Consider the following 7,926-nt stretch of genomic DNA (forward strand, 5'->3'; position numbering starts at 1 on the left):
CTCAAACTGACAGCCAAATGGTAGCATTTTGAGAACATGTCATTTTACAACCACAGGCACTTTATCTTTGGTGAGTATTGAATGTAAAACTGGTATCCTAATCAAGTTCAACCACAACAGTCATAACAACAGAAACATTCCCAGGCGAAAGCACAATGCTCCTCTCTTAAGGATGTTGTGCTGAAGAGAAAGGAGTACAGTACAAAGGATGGAATGAGAGCAAGCGTAGATATAAAGACATACGTAGTTCAGATAATAGCAGGGTACACTGTAATGCATCCTTGGTGACCTGGAAGAGAAGACCCTGGTAATTCACCTGGAGTGGGAGATGGATAGGGAAGGAATCAAAGAAGCAGGTAGCTACAGAGAGGTCAAAGAAAAGTAGATTTGCAGATAAAAACTATTACCCAGAAGTGCAAAAGTAAGTACAATCGTGGAAACGGGTATTTCAAGAGGGGAAAAAAGTATATAAATGGAAGTAAAAGGGCAAATGCAGTTACTTTGCCCAAGTGCAAGGATGAAACCGCCTTAGAATGAAAGTCATCCCTTAACAGCCCTAAAATTCCAAGAGATCTGACTGAAAGTAGGTCAAAATAAGCCAATTCTAGGAATCAGAAGAACCAGCTTGAGAAATTAAGAGCATTTATACTGTTAGGCCAAACAACTTGGAAGAGAAGCACAGCATGGACAAAAGCATTCCATTAGTAACTGAAGAGCATAAAATGCAGAAAGAGGAGTCACTTGGGATGGTTTAAAGGAGATTAAATCAAGAACAAGTTAAATGAAAATTATAAAGTTATACTTCCTAGGAAAAAAATCAAGACTTACATCTGCGAATCATTAATTTACAAGGCACAACACCCAAACCAACCTACTCTCAGAAGCTTCCTCTCTGTGGAAAGACAGAGAGGGCACAGTCAAACTGGTACATCACGCAAGATCTTCATTATAAAAACGTGTAATAATTGTTCTAATTATCTCCCTCCCTCATGTACATGGATGAGCTTACAAAACTAAATCCATTCACATGCCAAAATCTGGTTTATGAGCTGGGCTTTGCTGTTACAAAATTATCTTAGGCACAATTATCATGTAAGCTAGTTCCACAGAACAAGAAAAAAGTGTTACTTCTCTAGAACATCCAAAGGAGAAAGCCAAGAACAACTACAAGCACCAGAACAGCAACCACTGACAAATTCTGTCATGTACAGTCAGCTTCATATAGCACTGCATGTTTGTTGTGGGTATCAGTGGAAGAGTGAAACAAGTGCTGCTTCCTGTCCCACGATGCTGGGATGGCACAGCATTGCAGAGGAGGCAGGATTGGATGCCTCTACACAGCCACTTGTAATTCACTCCATTTATCAACAGATTAGACTTGTACTGCCCTGCTGGGTCTCAGCATCTCATCATTTTTATGTCCTCAGATCATAGGAAAGTACCACTATTCCCATGCTATTACAGACCAGGAAAATTGTCTGTATATGGAGCAAGAAGCCAGACACAAATAAGCCACTAGCTGCAAAGTTATTTTCAGAACTCCCAGTCAGCTACCACCTAACCTGAGTGACACCCAAGTACCTTTTTTTTCCCAGAACATCTTCCATGCTTAAGAAAACATCTTCACAAGGTTGATCACCTCAAGAAGCACCTCAACATCGAGTTCGAAAGCACCAGAAAACAATAAATAAAACAGTGGATGAAGCATCAGCAGATTCCGAGTCTTTACTCATCCTGGTAATCCTAAAAAAAGTCCTAATCACTTGACTGAGACATCACGTTTCCTCTTGCTCCCTTTCTTGGGCACACCGAGTTTTGATTTTTCCTGGCATGGCAAAAAGTTTCAAGAGAAGGAAGTGACACTACTCTTAACTGGCCTGTGGCTTGATGATGAGAATACTGCTCAGGGAAGTAGGAGACTTGGACTGGAATCCCCCTTCTGCTCCAGGGACTCAGACATGCTGTCACATCTCTCAGCACTGCAACATCGAAGACCCTTATTGTTTTTGCCCTAACTGAATGACTTGTAGTACACACATCTACAGGAATGGGAAAAAACCAGAACCCGAACTCCAGGTCTCCTAGATTTTACACTGGTATCTGCAGCGGACCATCTCCTCTTTCTTTTTAAATGTCCAAGCTTGCAGGAACAAAGCAGCAACCAGGAAGGCACTTCTTATCTTACAGTAGCATCTGCAACATGCTTTTCAAGACAGACCAAATCCAAATAACTCTTTTTGCTAGACACCCAAGAAAGCTGTAAAGACACATGGCATTTTGAGCTTAAGTGCACATATTTTACCTACAGAAAGATGTTTTTCATATTAATGCAGAAACCACAAATTTCAGTATTACTCCAAATGTTAAACTTTTCTAATTATGAGCTTCCATACAGTCATCAGTAAAGCACGTAAAATGGAAGATTCATGACTTCTTTCACTAATATAGCTATATATAGCATTTGCTATATATATTGTAGGTGAAAGGATATATTCATTTCAGAACATTTAAATTATACTACAGAACTATTAGCAACTTTTATCATTGTAAATAATCTACATAGATTTCTCTGATTTATAGAGGAAACATTATCTCATAAATCAACATTTATAAATCAACTATATATAATAATAATGGAACAACAAAACATTCCAAGTTAAAGCATTCCAACAGCTTTGCCTACTGAGGTTCTAACGCCTGCAATTTGCAAAAATTCAATCTTGATGTCAAAGTACACAACACCCTAGTTTTCAGTACAAGGAGTGAGGCAGGGATGGAAGCCATCACACATGTCCAAAACTGAACTTCTGCACACACTAATGTGTTGAAACTTTGCTTCCCATGATACCTTGACTAGATGAACAGCAGAACTTCAAATTCTACTAAAAAAACATTTTATACATGCACAGTAAAGCAGCAGGGAAGACAAACAGCATGGAAATCAAAGGCTTAACATTTTTTGGCGGGTGGAGAGGATTAGTGACCTACAGTTGTTGTATGTAATTTTAGAGACACTCGCCCTGTTAACCTAGTTACAAAGCCAACAGTCAGTAGCAATTGAAGTCACAGTGGCAATGATATTTTGCTGTCAGTGATCCAGAAGAAGAGATCTCCAGGAAGAAAACAAACACTCCCTCAAAGACTATACAAATCTCTCTCCCTCTCTCTCACACACACACTTCTCCAATACCAAATAACCTTTTGCCTTATTTTCTCTCTAGGTTCCAAGATGTTTCCACTGTATACTTTCTTTACAGATTTTCTAAGGGCTTTTTTCTCTTTATTTCCTTTTCTCTTCTTTCCCATTACAAGAGAGCACCTCTTCCTACATTGGAGGCACCTAACGATCCTGCATTGTAAGTTGATTTCTCTTTCTACCATAGAAAGAAAAAAGGTATAGAAGAAAATGAAATGTTTGTGATTTGTCAAAATTAAATATACTGACTTTGGGCTTCCAGTAGGCACATCTGGGAGACCAGTTATATTCTCTCTGCCAGCCCCTCACTCCTGAAGTTTCTACATCATCATAGGGTAAAAAGTGTAAGATAAAATCTAGTTTAACTACAACACTCTCTTGTGCTACAATCACACCTTTATTCTGCTGCACAAAAACACACAGCTCTTCCTCACTTGGCTTCTTTTCCCCGTATCACATCTTGAAATCTCCAATTTCTCCCACCACTTCTGGTATTCCTGAGCCATACACTAAAAATGCCAGGAGGTTTCAAATACAAGCATCAGATTCATGAAGTACCCAAAGCTTAAAAAAACAAACAAACAAAACCAAACCAAACCAAACTTAAGCCTTGGTAATTCTTTAAAGGAACTGTGCATAAGTGCACAGATACCTGAAACCAATGTGTAACGAGCAGTCTTCAGACATCATAAGATGCAGCACCTTCAAGTAAGAAACATTATCACAATAAAAGAACCTAAAGAAATCCAGTTACTACATCATCTAAGATACATCAAAATGTTTTATTTTTACAATATCTATTCATACAAAGCCAGTTTAGGATATTGGAGTAGATTTAAGTCTACTTTATTTTTAAATTGCCTTTTCATCTGCAAAAGAACTATGATTGGCTACTTATCAATGTATTTATATTCCAGTGGTTTAACAACACAAGTTAAAAATTAAGATTTTTGGCTTTTTGTATTTTCAGCATTGCCATATCTACTAATAGAACAGCTGGACTTTGGTACTAAAAAAAGAACCCACATTCCTCTTCTAAGTCTTCATTATGGACAAGAACAGTGTAAAGTTCTACAATACAACAAGATCTTAAAATCATTTAAAAGACAAACCGTATTAGCATGGACCGGTAAGACTTTCTAAAGAATCTTTTGTCACTGATGCTAACTATTGCCATCTTAGAGTTTTCAAAGGTATCAACAGTAAATATTGTTACACGATGACCAAATTCTCTGAATCCCTACAAGAATGGCTTCTCAGAATTGGTATCATCAAACTTTAACGCAGAAGGACTTCGGGAAAGCCTAAAGACTGAGTCATTTAGCACCCTCTTTTGATTAGAATTAATTTGCATTGCTACTGAATGAACTTTACGATTCTATTTTCTAGGTCCAGCTATTATTAGAAGCTTCTCATCAAGTCATATTTCAGTAAAACACCTACCATTCTCGTGTTGGAACAACACAACTTTTATAACCCCGTAGTGCCGCCTGCTTGCAATGCCCAAGCTCATGATACATCAGTGTTTCCGTTACCAAGCTTTACAAGGGGTTTCCCAGTTCAGACATAAAAAATTCTGATTCTGTCCAAAGGTTCAAGTATTTCTCATCTTAAATGATGAGCCCTCTCCCTAATCACCATAAATAATAGTTAGATCTACATTAATCCATCCGTGGTATGAGCCAATGGTTCATTTTAAAGGACCAGATGCGGTATATGCTATAAATTCTTTAGTTCTAACCAACCATCAGTGTAGCCTTTAAATCTAGGCTTCTAGGTAAGTCAACAGCTATTTCAAATAAAGATTTTTACGATTTCAAATTATACTATTTCATTTCTCTAAGCTAAACACTGAAGTACACCTTCATATCGTTCAATAAAGCTCCTTTTTGGTCTATGAGTGCAAGTTCAGATTAGTGCTCAGTGATGGTATGTGCACCCTATGGGACAAATCTGAAAGGAAAACCACACACTTCTACTGAAGAAATAAAAACCGCACAAATTACAATATACAAGGCTCAGTTAGATCTCAACAAGCCAGAGAAGTCTTGGACCCAAGGAGATGGCATATTTCAAATTGTATCATTGGAACTTCCCACATTTTACTACCACAGAAACAGAAAAAGATGAAAGATGCCCTAATGGTAAAGATCCATGCAGAGGAGCTCATACAGTCTGTCATGTCACACACAAGCTCTGATCGGCAGAACATGAGATTACGCCTCTTAATATTAACAGAGTTTCTCTTGTTTTCTGCAGATAAATCAGATCTCAGGCACTCAAAGATACAAATACATCAAGACGTAAATGCCTTACCTTCCTACTTTACAAGCCACTGCAGTTCTCAGATTATGAGTCAGTCATAGGTTCATCTGCAGAGGAATGACTCAGTATAAACTTTTAAACATTCGTTATTTTTCCCTGACCTACAACACGGCGATTCATTCAACGCGCTAAAACGCGGCGTCGCGAATCAGCGCACGAAATGAATGGCGTGAAAACAAAACACTTTTTTTTTTCCTTTCCGCTCACGGCAGACAAGGCAGGCAGGCGGGAGGGCATAGCGCAGCGCCGGTGCGGGCAGGCGGGCTCGGTGAAAAACACAACTCCTCCCGCGGCGATGAGGGGCAGCTCCGGCGGCGGGGCGGGCGCGGCCCCATGGCCGGGCAGCGGCGGGGGCTCCGCCGCAGCGGCAGCCGGGGGGGCGCAGCCGGCACCGCGCTCCGCGCCAGGCGCGGCGCTGCCGGCAGTGCCCCTTTAAAGGCCGTCGGCCCGCCCCCAGCACTGCATATGGAGGGAGCCAGGAGCGAGCGAGCCTTCTGCATTCAAACGACACATCAAACGCCGCAAGCGCCGCCGCGGCTCCCGGCTCCCCGCTCCGGCCTCGCCTCCCTGCCCTCCCCTCCCCGCACAGGCACACGCACCGCGGGGTGCGCGGCAAAGAGCGAGAGGCGCGGGGAAGGGAAAGGGGGAGGCGGGAATAAGTAAGTGAAAAGGGGCACCTGCAGAAAGCCCTGGAGTGCGAGTGCGTCCGGGCAGGAGAGGAGTCCGCGCCGCCCCGCCGCAGGCTGATCTGATCTATCCCCGGGCACCAGGCGCCGCCGAGGTCCCGGCACGGGCTGCGGGTGCAGCGCGCTCGGCTCCTGCCTGGCAGCAGATGCCTCGGTCAGCGCCGCGCCCCCGCCGGAGCGCCCCCGGCCCCCGCCGCCCGCCCGGCCCCGGCCCCCCGCCCGGAGCGCCCGAGCGCGGGCAGGCGAGCGCGGCCGGTGCCGGAGCCCCGCGCGGGAGCCTCCGCCACGGCGGCACAGCAGCTCCCGCCCTCCCCTCCTCCGCCGCCCAGCCGAGCCGAGCCCAGCCGAACCGAGCCCCGCGGCCGCCCTACCTGCGAGCGTGTGCGGGGAGCGGGGCGGCGGGCGGCAGCCGGAGCCGGGCGAGGGCGACCGCCAGCCCGGCGGAAAGTCCCGACCGCTGTGCGCCGTCTCCCCCCGCCCCGCACTTCCTCTCCCGCCCGCTCGGGCTGGAAATCCCCGGCGAAGCCCGCTGCTCTCCCGGCTCCTCCCCACACACCGAGGGGCGGGCCCGGCACAGCCGCTCAGCGCGCAGGCGGCAGCCGGGGGCCGGGCTTGCCCTGGCCGCTGGCCCCGGCTGCACCTGATGCTGCCGTCACCCCCCCCCTGCCGCGGGCACGACTCAGGGAAAGGGGCCCCGCCGCCCGCGCCCGGCGAAGGGGGAGCGGGGTGGGCTGGGGGGGCACGGAGTGTCACGCTCCCGGCGCGGGGAGGTGCCGATGGAGCCGCGGGGGCTCGGCCGGAGGGCGGGCGCTGTGTTGGGGCACTGGGGGAAGGAAGGGCGCGGGGGATGGCGCCGGGACACGGGGCGCCGGGAGAGCGGGATCGGCGCGGCGCAGAGCCGCCCGCTGCCCCTGCTCGTCCCGGGGGAAGTGCAGCAGCCCCCGCTCGAAGGGGCGCCTCGAACACAACAGCCTTTATTAAACAAAGAAAATGCCACTGGGAAACACGGGAGGGAGGGAAAACAGCGGTGGGGATCAGGGAGAAGAGTCTGGAAGAGATCGGGAAAGAGCAGCGAGGCAGAGCTGTTCGACCCCCCGAGAGGCCGATCCCGGGAGCCGCCGGCCGTAGGTGCCAACCCCGAGTCCCGGCGGGCGGGCAGGGGGTGTCTGCCCTGCCCGGCTTCCCGAGGGTGCCAGAGGCATCCGCGACCCTCCGCAGGAGACCCCCCGACGGCCCAAGGACCGTGTGGCTCCGGGCGGGCAGGTGAAAGAAACGCCCGTGTCGGGCTCCGCTCGTATCGCGGCGTGTCCCGACCGGGGCAGATGCCCGGACGGTATCGGCGGTCTCGCTTTTACGCGGGGGCATCGCTGGGTGGCTTGTCGTGTCCCCGCCGCCTCACCGGGATGTGGAGAGGGAAGGAGGGAGGGGTAGAGGCGGCTCTGGCGCAGAAGCGGCGCGGGGGCTCAGCCGGAGCCGGGGATGGAGGCTCAGCTGAAGCCGGAGGTGCCCAGCCGGACCCGGGGATGGGGGCTCAGCCGGAGCCGGGGTCCGGGGTGGGCTGGAGGAATTTCCGCACAGGGGCCTTCGGAGCCCCGGGTGCAGCGATGTGGTTGGCATCCGGGAGAGCCGGAGCTGTAAGGAATGTGCGGAGCTGAACACGGAGAAATGTGTGGTGTTTGGCTAATTTCAGTGGGATGAGGTCACCGTCCTTTTCGGACG

General features: G+C 48.2%; 1 protein-coding gene across 6 annotated transcripts in view; it reads right to left on the minus strand.

Moving 5' to 3' along the window:
* TRAF3 (TNF receptor associated factor 3) overlaps window positions 1-6,739 on the minus strand; it is a 70,448-nt gene extending 63,709 nt beyond the window's left edge. For 2 of the 6 annotated variants that reach the window (XM_051769524.1, XM_051769513.1), the window contains exons 1-3: window positions 6,579-6,738; window positions 6,199-6,343; window positions 5,513-5,568 (exon numbers count right to left, since the gene is read on the minus strand). The gene's annotated coding sequence lies outside the window, so the exon portion shown is untranslated. Of the gene's footprint in view, window positions 1-5,512; window positions 6,176-6,198; window positions 6,344-6,578 lie in introns of those variants that run through there. The other 4 variants (XM_051769518.1, XM_051769514.1, XM_051769515.1 and 1 more) reach the window with 4 other exon arrangements.
* Window positions 6,740-7,926: the final 1,187 nt, after the last annotated feature.

This window comes from Manacus candei, unplaced genomic scaffold, assembly GCF_025592945.1.
Source record: "Manacus candei isolate 608988 ecotype Guabito, Panama unplaced genomic scaffold, ASM2559294v1 h1tg000109l, whole genome shotgun sequence".
NCBI lineage: Eukaryota > Metazoa > Chordata > Aves > Passeriformes > Pipridae > Manacus > Manacus candei.